Genomic DNA, 15,045 nt, shown 5'->3' with positions numbered 1-15,045 from the left:
CAGCCTTCCCATTCTCAAGGACGTCAGATCTGCAGGAAATGATGAAAAATCAGCAGGTTAACAGTCACATCACACCAGTATTACTGATTCCTAGATCCGCTCCACCCACTTACATTGACCACTACTCCCCCAACCTGGTCAGAACAATCATATATAATAAATATATATACATACGTACACGTACGGTAATGCTTCATCAGTTACAGTAGTGATCATAGGTAATGGCAAGCAGGGACACCTGTTGTCATGGCAACCCATCGGCCTGCCATGATTACAAGGGCCAGACGACATAACATAGGGAGCACGCTCCCTCGGGGAATCCTTTACTTGCTGCCATCTCAAAACTTTGCAGGACAACCTATGGTTTCTCTTGGTATCATTTTGGACTACATGCCACTTTTTCATCGTTTTTTATGATATTTTTTTTGGGGGGGAATTGAATGACCCAAAAAGTACAATTCTGACATTTTGGCTTTTTTTCTGACAACATAAATGATGCTGATTTTTTGAGAGTTCAAATTGTTATGGACACGAAGATACCAAATAGATTTTAGATGTTCTTATTTCATCACCGGTGCTCAGGAAAGATGTTACAGTATTGGAGGGGGTTCAAAGAAGAGCGACTAAACTAATACAGGGGACTCAGGCTAGCTGTGGTCCAGTCGCAAGGGCTGTGAAAAACCCTGTGGTAGACCCGGAGAGCTTGCCTTAGCTTGCTCGATGGGCCTGCCTCGATCTGGGAGGTCGAGGAGGGTCAACCGTTGAGGGCTGCGGGGTAGTGTAGGGACAGTTAGTAAAACAGACAGTTTCATTACTGCTAACCGTCATCAGAATATGCAGCATTATAGAAACACACGCTCATAACCTCAGGACACATTTTACCTGCACATAACCCTCAGGCGTCATTTGACGACACATTGCTCATTCTCGCCCCTGCCCTCTCCATCAAACTCGGAGAGATGGCGCTGATTTTGTACCTGAAACCACGTGATGTCGGACGTCCATGACTACAGCAACTCACGCAGGACCGTATGGAAAAAGACCATATTTGGACCACCCAATCCCATGCTTTGATTCCCAACCACGTATTGCTTCCTGCTGCCCATAAAGGGCAATTAACTCATCATGCTATATAAGATGCTATACGCCTACTAATAAACAGTCAGGAAGACTTTCTACACTGACAGTCTTGTCTCCGTGTGATCTCTTACATTGTGCGCACAATCTCTGAACATAAATCTGGAAGGGTACAAACATTCCTATTGATTACGCCGTAGACCCCAAAATAAATCCACATCACTGAGAAGCTCCACTGAAATCAATGGAGGTGTTTTACAGTGTTTACCGTGGCTTTTCAAACGCCGAGCTAAACGCTGTAAAAACTGTCTGTGTGAGAGCGGCCCTAGTGACGAAGTCTGTTTGCTCCTTAACCCCTTAGTGACTTCCTGCCTAAGCGGGCTTTAATCTCCAGGGCCGTAAAAAGACACTTGCTCTGGGGATTAAAGCCCTGGGGGCTGTGGACATGACAGCTCCCTGCTGTTGGCGCGACCACCAGTCACCCTTAAAAGTAAACAGAAAGTTAAAAAATGGTAAAATGTAATCTTCGCTCATATTCGTGAGGGGAGATGTAATTACATACCTAAGGCCCCCGGATTTACCCTTGGACCTCACCTCGGCTTCTGCGCACGCGCCCGTCGTCAACGTTGGCTGATGCAAGAGCCGCAGTTTGCCTGAGTAATTTAAGATATCCCTGCTCCTGGCTACCAAACATAGCCGAGAGCCTGGAGATTTCATGGTGGGCCACAGTACATGGTCCCCAGTCACGTGATTGCCGTTAGCCAATGGATATCCATTCCGTAACGAATCCAATCCGTAAAGGAAGGTGAAAATATTTCTATAGGCCTCCGGCGATGTCCCCCGGGATCCTTATCCTCGGTTGGATAGCGGCGATCATGTAAAAGTTAAGAAAAAGTGGAAGTTTAATCTCCCCTCTTAGATCGGTGAGAGGAGATGAAACTTCTTACCGGAGGCCTCTGTATTTGAACCTCAATGTGATCCTCCTCCGTGGACCTTCTCCGGCTTCTGCGCATGAACCTGCCTTAAAATGCCAGACACATGCGCAGCAGCTGGGGAGCCCGGTAAATTTTAAATCTCTGTGCTCCCGGCTACCAAAGGTCACCGAGAGCCTGGAGCAGTGATCGGTGGTCTCGTTGAGCTGTCCCTGGTCACGTGATAAAAAGGTAGTGATCTACCGAAGGCCGGTCTCACACGACTGGATATGTTATACAGCCAGCCGCGGCGAAGGGAAGATCCGGAGCAGGTGAATTCCGATTTTGGTCTCCCGCACGAAAATGGAGCATGGTCCAGATTTTTTCATGCTCCATTTTTAAAAAAATCACTTATATAATTATATAATTTATATATTTATATTATATATATATATATATATATATATATATATATATATATATATATATATATATAGGGCCTTTTTTTGATATGTCATGGTGTATCACATTATAGGATGCCTATCATGTTATTACATGGGAAGGAGCTTTACATGTCAGCCGGGATAATAGGTGACGGCTAGCCCACCTCTCCCGCTGTGAACCCCATACGTAATGTGACGTGTCTGTGCCGGTCACATGACAGTGCCAGTCACGTGACCTCCTCACTGTCAATTCCATCTGCGGTGTCACATGACATTGCCAGTCATGTGACCGCTTGCTCCGCCCACTTTTCGGCATCATCACAGGTCCTCCAGCAGCGTTATTATGACACGTGAGCCGGTGGCAATGCAGGGACGCACGCCAGGATGTATACTTCGCCCGATACAACGTGGCTCTTCCAGGTGATTGAATTGTATGTCTAGTAGTTTTATATTTAAGTTAGCTATCTATGAGTGGCAGGATATACTTGAAAAAGGCTTCCAACAGCCGAAACGCGTTGTATGTATATGCCGGGTCCCCTCAAAAAGGGACCTATTTGTGTTTGTTTAATAATAAAAACTATTTCCTGATATTGGATCGTGAGGAAGCAACTTTTGATTCTGGTGGAGGTAGTCTTCGGAGTTAACAATTGTTTAGAGCCATCTCGGACTCCTGAGGGGGGAGGCTGACACTCCCCTCTCCTAAGTGAGTATACATCATCTATCCTGTGTGTTCGCAGCGCAGCTTTATTGTGATCGTTACACGACTGGATATGTTATACAGCCAGCCGCGGCGAAGGGAAGATCCGGAGCAGGTGAGTAAATTCCGATTTTGGTCTCCCGCACGAAAATGGAGCATGGTCCATGTGAGCGCATGTGCCCATCAGCAAGATGGTGGACGCAAGCGCAGCAGCTGCAGAGGGCCTGGTAAATTTAAAGTCTCCTTACTCCTGGCTACTAAAGGTAGCCGAGAGCCTGGAGCAGTGACTGAGGGCCGTAGTGAGCGGTCCCCAGTCATGTGATCGCTGTTATCCGATGGATAATGGCGATTACGTAAATGTTAAGACACAGTTGACGTTTGATGCGCCTTTCGGTTTGGGCCCTGTTGTGCATACGGTCATAATATTAGGGCCACAATGGGTAGGTTTCTGAACACGGGACAAACGGGGATCCATTTTGGAGTGAAAGTCTTCATTCCTATGTACACTGTACAAAAAAATGCTTTTAAAATGACACAATTGCCCAAAAAATTAAAATTGTAATTTTTTCCTTTTACTTTGCTCAGATTCATTCAAATACTGTGGGTCAAAATACGCAGCACAGCCCTAGAAGAATTCGTTAAGGGGTCTAGTTTTTTAACGCAGCAGTTCTGAACTTCATGTCTTTTGGGGTGGGTGCGGTGGCCGGGCTTCAGTTCCTGCAGGCAGAGCTGCACATCCAGCAGGTGAGGCTATCATATCTCTAGTGGGCATTAGTGTTTACAGCTGCTTTAACCAGGGCATTGTGGGTAATGGGCGGGCCATAGTCTCCGCTGGGGCATTGTGGGTAATGGGGAGGGCTCTCTAGTCTTCGCTGGGACTAGTGGGGTCATAAATGGAGAGGTTTATGCGCACAACAGAAGCAGCTGCACAGCGCAGGCCGAGTCTTCATGCATGCTGCTGCCGCACAGGAGACTAGAGGGGCGGGTGAATAACAGCACCTAGCGGACATGGCGCGGCCCCAACTGCACCGCTCTGCGCCATCTGCGTGCAGCGCGGGGACTTCTTACAGATGCGACACCATTGTACCCTTTACATTCCACGGTCAGCATAGATTGCTGTCAGTCCCAACCAGCTCCCACTGTGAACCCTTTACATTCCACGGTCAGCATAGATTGCTGTCAGCCCAAACCAGCTCCCACTGTGCTCCCCTTATATGCCGCGGTCAGCATAGATTGCTGTCAGCCCCAGCCAGCTCCCTCTGTAAACCTTTTACATGCCACGGTCAGCATAGATTGCTGTCAGCCCCAGCCAGCTCCCTCTGTGAACCCTTTACATTTCACGGTCAGCATAGATTGCTGTCAGCCCCGGCCAGCTCCCTCTGTGAACCCTTTACATGTCACGGTCAGCATAGATTGCTGTCAGCCCAAGCCAGCTCCCTCTGTAAACCTTTTACATGCCACGGTCAGCATAGATTGCTGTCAGCCCCAGCCAGCTCCCTCTGTAAACCCTTTACATGCCGTGGTCAGCATTTATTACTTTCAATCCCAGCCAGCTCCCACTGTGAACCCTTTACATGCCGCAGTCAGCAAAGATGGCTGTCAGTCCCAGCCAGCTCCCTCTGTAAACCCTTTACATGTCGCGATCAGCGTAGATTGCTGTCAGTCCCAGCCAGCTCCCTCTGTGCTCCCTCCACATGCCGCGGTCAGCATAAATGGCTGTCAGTCCCAGCCAGCTCCCTCTGTAAACCTTTTACATGCCCAGTCAGCATAGATTGCTGTCAGTCCCAGCCAGCTCCCTCTGTGAACCCTTTACATGCCACGGTCAGCATAGATTGCTGTCAGTCCCAGCCAGCTCCCTCTATAAACCCTTTACATGCCATGGTCAGCATAGATTGCTGTGAGCCCCAGCCAGCTCCCACTGTGAACCCTTTACATGCCACGGTCAGCATAGATTGCTGTCAGTCCCAGCCAGCTCCCTCTGTGAACCCTTTACATGCCGCGGTCAGCATAGATTGCTGTCAGCCCCAGCCAGCTCCCTCTGTGACCACTTTACATGCCGCGGTCAGCATAGATTGCTGTCAGTCCCAGCCAGCTCCCTCTGTGAACCCTTTACATGCCGCGGTCAGCATAGATTGCTGTCAGCCCCAGCCAGCTCCCTCTGTGACCACTTTACATGCCGCGGTCAGCATAGATTGCTGTCAGTCCCAGCCAGCTCCCTCTGTGAACCCTTTGCATGCCACGATCAGCATAGATTGCTGTCAGTCCCAGCCAGCTCCCACTGTGGGATAGTACAATCTCAGATTCTGCTCCCACGAGTTTACAGCAAGTACCAACCACCCAGGACATAAGTTATCTCTTAAGGGGTTAAACCCTTAATGCCACCGGATGTACGCCTGTCCTGGCTGTGTGGTACTTGCCACAACAGGACACAAGCGTACATCATGTGGATGGCGTGGGATCAGAAGCTGAGCTCACACCATCCGATAGCGGGCTTCCCACTGCTACAGCAGGGTACATAAGGATAGCGATCCCTACTATTAAACTCCTACATTCTGTTGAGATGGCAGCAAGTAGAGGATTCCCCGAGGGAGCATGCTCCCTATGTTATGTCGTCTGGCCCTTGTAATCGTGGCAGGCCGATTGGTTGCCATGACAACAGGTGTCCCTGCTTGCCATTACCTATGATCACTACTGTAACTGATGAGGCATTGCGGTACAGAAGCCTCTTGTATAATCATGGCTGTTGTGGCCCCTATAGAGAGAGATATAGATATTCAACTTTTCTGTGCATTTTCCTCTATTTCATATGGGAGGGGGGGTGAAGACCCCCATATTTGGTATCACCATATCCGTAATGGCCTGTACAATACACTGAATACACTATCAAACACAGAAAAACTGGAGAAAAAGACAAACCTCTAATAAATGGAGGCAAAATACTAAGTGATCAAAAGTATGGACCCAAAATGGGGCAAAAAGGTCGTCACGTAGAAAGCAAGGCCTCACCTACCTCTGACCGGGGAAGATGCAGAAGTTATGGGATGCTGAATGCGGGGATGGGAAAAGAACTTCCAAAACCAAGTGTTGTGTTTGATATGGAGATAATCTGCCCCCCGCAGGACACAATGTATCCGGGCATTAATGCTGGAATACATCACAGGCATCGAGAGATGGGAAAATAAGAACTACACTTCACCAGGCCTCATATGGCCATGTTCTCAAGGGGCTTCCAAGAAATACATTGACCCCTGAGCCGTGGGGAAGGGGGGGACAAACACAGGGCAGTCAGAATATGACAGTCATGGGACCAGCCCTCCGGAACAGGACCAATGCTCTCTACAGGTGCCAGGAGCAGAAGAATGATGATGTCATCATCCGGCTCCACTACATACACCGCGTCGGCCGACACTCCACCCCTCCCACAACAGGCGTCCGGCAGTGTGAAGGGACCACACAGGCGCCAGGAGCAGCATGATGATGTCATCATCCAACTCCGCGCCGTACACCGCGTCGGCCGACCCTCCACCCCTCCCAAAACAGGCGTCTGGTAGTGTGAGGAGACCACACGGGTGCCAGGAGCAGAAGAATGATGATGTCATCAACCAGCTCCGCGCTGTACACTGCATTGGCCAACCCTCCACCCCCTCCCACAACAGGCAGTGCGGCAAGGGAGTAATGCACTCCATGCACATTCTTTATATGGTGGGGGCCTCTGAGTTCCCTCACCGCAGGGGCCGGTTTGCAATTGTGACACCTGACGGTACACCTATGCTTTTCCTAAAGGCACACAATCTGCTGGTCAGTACGATTAAGGGCGCCCACCCACTGGCGATTTTTTTCCCTGCGAAATTCGCATTTTGTTCTCTGCAGGGGTCTATGGGACTTGTAATGTTAAAATCGCGATCGCGCAAAATCGCGATTTTGCGGTAAATTGCGATTTTGCGCGATCGCGATTTTAACATTACAAGTCCCATAGACCACTGCAGAGAAAAAAATGCTGCGAATTTCGCAGGGAAAAAAAATAAAAAAAAAAATTGCCAGTGGGTGGGCGCCCTAAGGGTTAATACATTTGTGGCATTTATGCGCATCGTTTACTTAGACTAGTAACGTCCCCGCGCTCTCGTGGAAGGTTGTACATACACTGGAACTATAAGATTTGGGCTCTCCCATTCCCCGACCATAGATGCAAAAACTTCAGACGAGACACCCAATGAGTATTCCGGAAATTTCTCCCCCCACCCCCAAAACAAATACCAATCATCATCTTCCGCCAGGAGCTGTCATGTCCACAGCCCCCAGGGCTTTAATCCTCAGAGTGAGCATGTTTTTACGGCCCTAGGGATCAAAAACACTATAGGGCGGTCAATAAGGGGTTAAGGAGCAAACAGACTTTGTCACTAAGGCCTCTCTATTTTAGTTTGTTTCAGCCCTTTTTAACGCCCCTCATCACCCATTGTAATGATGGAGTGCGTTACACAACGCTGTTGAGCACGTTTGAAAATGGCGTTCGAAAACGCTTGAAAATGCAGCATTTTACCAGACGCCTGTGTGAAAGCAGCCTTAGGGCTCATGTCCACGGGCGTATACGTAACACACTGTGGGTCTCCTGCGGTGTTTTACAAATTGCAACCAATACTCTCCGCCGGCAGATAGACGGCAGAGGCCGCGTATGTGGTAAGTATAGCACTGTGCATGCCCACTAATTTCACATCACGGACATGCGCAGTTTGATTTTTTTTTTTTTATTCCCGCTCTGTTCAGAGCAGGAGAGTGTATCGAAACACTGCCCTCTTGCAATGTGGAATTTCTGCGGTTTTGTTTTTACCACTTCTTTTCCCGCCCGTTATTTGTGCGCTCGGGAAAAGATAATACCTGCCCTATCATGTAGTGACAGTACCTGCAGGGAAGATCGGGCGGCGCCTGTCATCCCGTAGCAATTTCCAAACTTCCGCGCACTGGCACGGAGTGTAAACTGCTGGTGAAGGGGACAGGATTCCATTTGTTCTGGGGCAGTTGCACCTACGAAAGTCACAGAAAATAGAAATGATTGATTTCAATGGGTTTGTTCACAGGCGCGTATTTTCCATGTGCATTTCGATCGCACAAAAAAAATACGCAGCATACTATATTTTCTCGTACATTCTCATAGGGAAAGAACGCATATTATACTAATTGTCTATTTCACTAGCTGAGATAATCGTTGCGTGTTATTTCTTTGTCTGTGCAAATATGCGTAAGCTCATCGGAATCCAGCCTAAATGTAAACATATATCTTTATAAGGCCATTTTCACACTGTTTTTCCTCTTACTACGGTTCCATGCGTTTTTGGCGCTGCACTACCATGTGTATCCAACATGTCGGGGCTTCCTCTATATCAGTGATGGCGAACCTTTTAGAGACTGGGTACCCAAACTGCAACACAAAACCCACTTATTTATCGCAAAGCGCCAACGTGTCAGGGGCGGGGCTGATCAGGACGTATGATTTTACCCCCGTCGTTCTAAAAAGGACAGGGCCTCTTTAACCCTCTGCAATCCAATTTTGGATTTGGGTTGCCTACGGGCTTTTCTTTTTCTGCCTTATACTATGGCACCTTCTGCTGGCTAAAGTTAGGGCTCCTTCCCACGGAGGGATTTATGCTGCGTAAATCTGCTGCGTTGCCCGCAGCTATTAGGTTCTATTGAACCTAATAGCTCAATGCTCACGGTGCGGAATTCCACGATGGAATTCCGCACCGTGAAATCACCTGACCTCACCCGCGGTATGCTTTATTTGCCGCGGGTGTACGCGCGGCCGGCCTCCATTCTAGTCAATGGAAGCAGTGCGTCACGCTATCTTCCGCTGTAGCACAGCGTAAGATAGAGTAAAAACCACTTCCCCGCCCACCGCCAGCCACGTCATATGACCCAGTAGATTTTGGTAGGCCGCTGTCTCCCCCTTGTGTGCTGCATTAAAAATGCACTCTGCTAAAAATAAAAAGGGTCCAGTTCTGTGGCTTCTCGGAGGAGATAGGGGATCCCCCACCTCCCGTCTCCGAGCTGCAGCGGAGACTGACTAACATGGCTGCCAAGTCCGGTATTTATACTTCTAAATTGATGACATCACAATGCAGTGACATCAGCCTGCCAGACACCTGGCTCATTTGCATACAGTGTGTATGTATGTATGTATGTATGAATGAATGAATGAATGAGTATGACTGAATGAATCTATCTATTTATTAATTATGTAGATTATAGATATAGATTATATCTGAATTATAGATTTTGTGCATATAGATTAAAGATAGATTTTAGATGATATATATATATATTTATATATCTACATACATACACAAACACATAAAGCTGTATTATGTATATGTAGATTCTATAATGTATGTTGATTATATAATAGATCTATTGATTGATAGATAGATAATCTATAGATCTATTATATAATTAATATAGATGATAAAATCTACACAGATATAAATAATCTAAAATCTATCATCTGGATATAATGTATGTCTATAATCTACTCACTCTATCTATCTATCTATCTATCGCTATACAAATAGCAAGATTTATTTCTCTATATAATCTATAGTTATGGATGGATGGATGAATTTATTTATGTATGGCGGGGAAAAAAAAGGCCTGCTGTACATTTTAACTTCTTCAGATGACCATGCTGATCTATTCTTATTCTTACTAGGGTCTACTAATGCCAGCCCAGGGGAAGCCAATAAAGCCCTATGGGCTCGAAGCCAATTTTCCTTTCTTTGGGAAAAAGTTTCCGTCCGTCCCCACTCGAAATGCGTCCACCAAAAGAGATCTCTCAAAACGACCGACGGACGCACCTTCAGAGGCAAACTAGTGCTTGCTTCTAGTGTCATCGTCTGCTTAACCATCCTGCGTAGGGAGGTGACGAGTCCTGCAGGCTCTGCAAGCCTAGGATGCGTGAGCACGGTGCAAGAGGAAGGACTGAGGAGGATGTGAGGGGGAGGGGGGAGGGCGCGGTTGAGAAAGCGTTGGGTGGGGCTATGCAAAGGTCTTCCAGCTCCCTCAGAGCATTGTGGGTGCGCCCGGAGTGCTGCCTGAGCGTGTTGCATCTGATACGTCCCCTAATTGGGGATAATTTATTAAAGGGAGCATAGGTGCAGCACGTTTCTGTAAAACCAATAGAGGGCGCTGCAATGTTACTGTAGAAACCAATGGACAGCATGGGAGGTAGCTATACATAGATTTTAAAGATGACGACTGCCAAGGCTAAAGCCCGTGTATATTCCATAGACTATAGCTATCTCCAGGATAGCTGCATGCGCAGTCGTGTGCCGGGTTCGCACGTGCGCAGTCGCGCAATTGTCTCGCACGGCTGCTTTCATTCCGCGCTTCCTGACAAGGCAATGTACGCATACGTCACTAGTGAAGGAAGCGGAAGGTAGCGCAATGTACACTTGTTGACCGGATGGAGGAAAATCGGGTTGCTGGAGGTCACGTGACCGAAGTGACAAGCGGCTCCAGGAGAAGATTTGGGATAAGAAGAAGAGGTAAGCAGGCTCCCTGGGGAGCAATAGGTAAGTATACAGTATATTTTTTTGTTTTTAATGACAGAACCCCTTTAAGGCTCTATTATGACACTTTTCGAACCGTGGTATGGTTACATGCGGGGAGTGTGAAGACGGTATGGTTACATAAGGGGGGTGTGGTGACAATACGGTTACACTAGGAAAGTGGGCTTACATGAGGGGAGCGTGGAGGCGGGGCGGCTACAGAAGGGGAGTGTGATGGAACCCCTAACAATAATCTGTGCCGTGTCATTTCCATAAATGTCATAGAAGGTAATGAAAATGAAGTGAACAGTTTAGCATACAGTAATTCCCCTTTCACATGGGCCAAAATTCTCACTATTCTCACTTACCCAAAGGAAGCAGCTGGTGACAAAACATGAAACGTGGGCAAGGAGGCTCTGGTATCCTGTTGTACCACTTCTAGCTTGGATACAAGAGGTTATACAGATGGGAATGGAGGCTCTAGTACCCTGTTGTACGCCTTGTAGCTTGGATAAAAGATAAGGACAGGCAAGGGGACTCTAGTACTGCGTTGTACCACTTCTAGCTTCTAGTATAGAAGATGGGGAACAGGCGGCTATGGAGGCTCTATTCTAGAGAATCAATACAGTAAGCAGTGGAGTAGGTCAGTAAATCAATGGCTGAAATAACAGTTGAATTGTGTTACCACGTTACTACTGACAGTCCTCACCTCTTTAGTAACAGGTGGCATGGCTGAAGCCTCATCACAGTATTTCAGTGCCAGAGCTTTCTGTCCTCGGTCTTTGTAGCACTAGTATGAAAGATAAAAAACACCAAAAAAAGCAAAAACCAGTAAAGCAATAGAATCTTACAGTAACTTTGGGGCATTACAGCAGCACACAATGTCCCTGCAGGTTGGATTACAGATGAGTGCTGCTGTATGGTGCCTTCATACCTCTAGGGCAGGATACCTACCTGATATGTATTGTCATGGGGCGCACCAAGATCTTGTCTCAGGCTTTGCTTGCAGTCCTACCATATCGCACTAAATGCAGAAGTGCAGTCAATGCAGCTTTTTACCTAAAATAGTAAAAATTGGTCAAAGCCTCATGCAGTGTATTACCTGACCCTGGAATAACATCAATGGCAATTATAAGAATAATGCTGATAATAGTACAAATTCTGTATGTCTGTTTTCAGCCCTACAAAACCATAACTGTAGAAGTTTAAATTTATACGTAAAGCTAGATATTTTTAGAAATATCTATATTGATATATAACTATCTATTTTTATAGCTAGATATATATCTATGCAGTAAGATACATTAGATCGATGGTGACACACGCACCCGAAACAAGGACCACAGGTTGTAAGCAGCCATTTTTCCGTCAGTCTCCACTGGAGTCTCTCCCAGTCCCAAACTGAACCTACCTACCTGAATTGTAAGTACCTACCTTCTTGTTCTCTATGAAAGAACTGAGCGTACCTTTTAAAAAAATGGCGGCGGCAGCAGCAACCAATCAGATTTTGTATAGTTTATGTATAGCTACCTGCCATGCTGTCCATTGGTTTCTACAGTAACATTGCAGCGCCCTCTGTTGGTTTTACAGAAACGTGTTGCACCACCTATTGGATTTACCCAAACTTACAGCACCATAGAGATTAGCGGGTCACCTCCCAGTTCTCCATCTTTTTGCCCTATTTTTCTCTAGGGTGGTTTCAAACCGGCGGGTAAAATCGCGCCATTTTTAACCGATGCGTTGGTTATTGAAAAAAAAAAAGCAGATTTCGCAGCCAATGATTCCCGACGGTTCCCTTCCCTTCAGCAAGGTTTTCACTGATGTGATGTTGAGAGAGAAAATCGCAGCCTGCTGTGTCCTTCTGCGCAGTGCGTTTTTTAAAATCTCCCATGTAATCCTATGGAGGCTGCGTTTTATCGCATCACAAGGCGACAAATATGCGCTGCAATGTTAACATTGGAAAGTCCTACCGACTTGCGCGTTAAACAAAAACATGTGGTTTTTAATGTGCGCGGCAGCGATGCGATTTAATCCTCTAAAAAAAAAAAAAGCATCGCTGGTGATTGTCACGGCCGTATATTGGGACAAAACTAAGCCTAAGCTTTCTGTGGTTTCGTTTTCACCAGCAGTATTCTCTCCCGTTAATACTTGACCGAGAAAATATAGGACCTCCCCTATGAATACTATGTGCGTGAAAGATCAGGCGGCCGCCATATTCCCACCATTTATTTTGTTTCTTACAGTTGCTCCTACAGCGGTGTGTGTGTGTTTGTATATGTATGTGTGTATGTATGTGTATATATTTTACACACATACACACATCGCAATGCATTGTTCTTACAAGGCGCACTGCACTGGCAGACACACTCGCATATTTGCCATGCGAGATATTGGTTTGAGTTTCTCGGGCTGATATAGTGCTCACTTGTGTAAAATCAGCCACAGAGAATGAATTTAACATCACCAAAGACATAAAGCTATACATTGCCCTCTATTGTCAGCATGCTGTTATCCTGACCCCCAAGTGTCAATGCATAATGCATCCCAAGTGGCAGCTTGCCCACCCATATCACGTCTTGTATCCAAGCTAGAGGCGATACAACAGGGTCTGTTTCACATTTTGTATCCAAGCTAGAGGTAGTACAACTTTAACTTTTTTCCTTCTGCTTTGCTCAGATTCATTCAAATACTGTGGGTCAAAATACGCAGCACAGCCCTAGAGGAATTCGTTAAGGGGTCTAGTTTTTTAAACAGGGTCATTTGTGGGGGTTCTCCAAAGTGCTCAAGGGCTCCACAAGTGAGCAATGGGACCTAAAACACTTTCATGCAAAATAACTGTTCACAAAGCCACCGGCTGCTCCTTTCGGTTTGGGCCCCATTGTGCATACGGACACAAGATTAGGGCCACAATGGGTATATCTCTGAACACGGGACATACGGGGGGTCTCCATTTTGGGGTGCCAATCCTCATCTTCATGTGCAATATAGAAAAAAATCCCATCATTAAAATTAAAATGACATATTTGCAAAAATATGAAATTTAATTTCTTCCCCTCCAAATTGCATTAATTCTTGACAAAACCTGTGGGGTAAAAATCCTCCTGACCCCCTCAGTGAATACATTAAGGGGTGTAGTTTATAAAATGGGGTCATTTGTGGGGGGATCTATCATTTGGACACCCATGAGACTTTGCAATCTTGGCTTGGTGCAGGAAAAGAAAGTGTTCCTCAAAATGTTAAAAATCAATGTAAAATTTGTACGTCTCCTAAATTGTTAAAAAAAAACTGAAGTTTTTCTAATGTGCGTCCAGAATAAAGTAAACAGATGGAAATATATATCTTATCAAAGATTTGTACAGTATGTTTGCACATGTTTGAGATATTGTGGCTGAAAATAAATTACATTTTTATAAATTTTTTCTCAATTTTGACGCTTTTAATAAATATACACTAATTTTATCAGACTATTTTCACCACCTAAATGAAGTACAACATGTGGCAAAAAAACAATATCAGAATCACTTGGATATGCAGAGCCTTTAGGCCTCATGTCCACGGGGAAAAGAAGAATTAAAATCCGCAGCGGATCACCCGCACGCGGATCCGCACCCCATAGGGATGCATTGACCACCCGCGGGTAGATAAATACCCGCGGATGGTCAATAAAAGTGAATTAAGAAAAATGTGGAGCATGAAAAAAAAATGGACATGCTCCATTTAGGTGCGGGTCTCCTAAAATAAGAATAACTTACCCGTAGCGGACCGGGCAGATCTTCTCTTCTTTGCGGCCAGATCTTCTTTCTTCGGCCCGGTGGATGTGCCCGGCGCACGCGCGCGGCACGCCTATAACAGTTTGTCTCCTCACCAACCATATGTATCAGTGTTATGGTGAATGGTCTATATTGCATCTATTACTCCTAGTTCTAGCTGGTTGTCATCCCTTTGATGACTGTCAGGATCCAACAACCCCCCCCTCCCACCCATCAGGATCCACCAGCCCCCCCACCCATCAGGATCCAACAGCGCCCCACCCATCAGGATCCAGCGGCCCCACACCCATCAGGATCCAGCAGCCCCCCACCCATCCTTCCCCTCTGAAGGTAATATAGCGCTCACTAGCTCCACAAGACTAGATTGGAGCGCCTCCTCTCTTCAGTAGCTCCACTCTAGCCACTTCACTGATCTGCTGGCTAGAATGTATTGGCTGGTGGTAGGATCTCCCAGCAGCCAATACACTCCAGACGCACCATCCAATCAGTGAGCGGGGGCGGGGCTAGTGAGCGGCAGCTCTGGGGAGGACGCAGCAGTTCTGAACTCACGATATTTTTGTATCTTAGTGAACTGAATATGGCCGCCACCACAACTTGCCTCCAGCTTTCCTA

The sequence above is a fragment of the Eleutherodactylus coqui genome, chromosome 13 (genome assembly GCF_035609145.1).
Source record: "Eleutherodactylus coqui strain aEleCoq1 chromosome 13, aEleCoq1.hap1, whole genome shotgun sequence".
In the NCBI taxonomy this organism is placed as follows: Eukaryota; Metazoa; Chordata; class Amphibia; order Anura; family Eleutherodactylidae; genus Eleutherodactylus; species Eleutherodactylus coqui.
Note: the sequence above shows the minus strand (reverse complement) of the source record.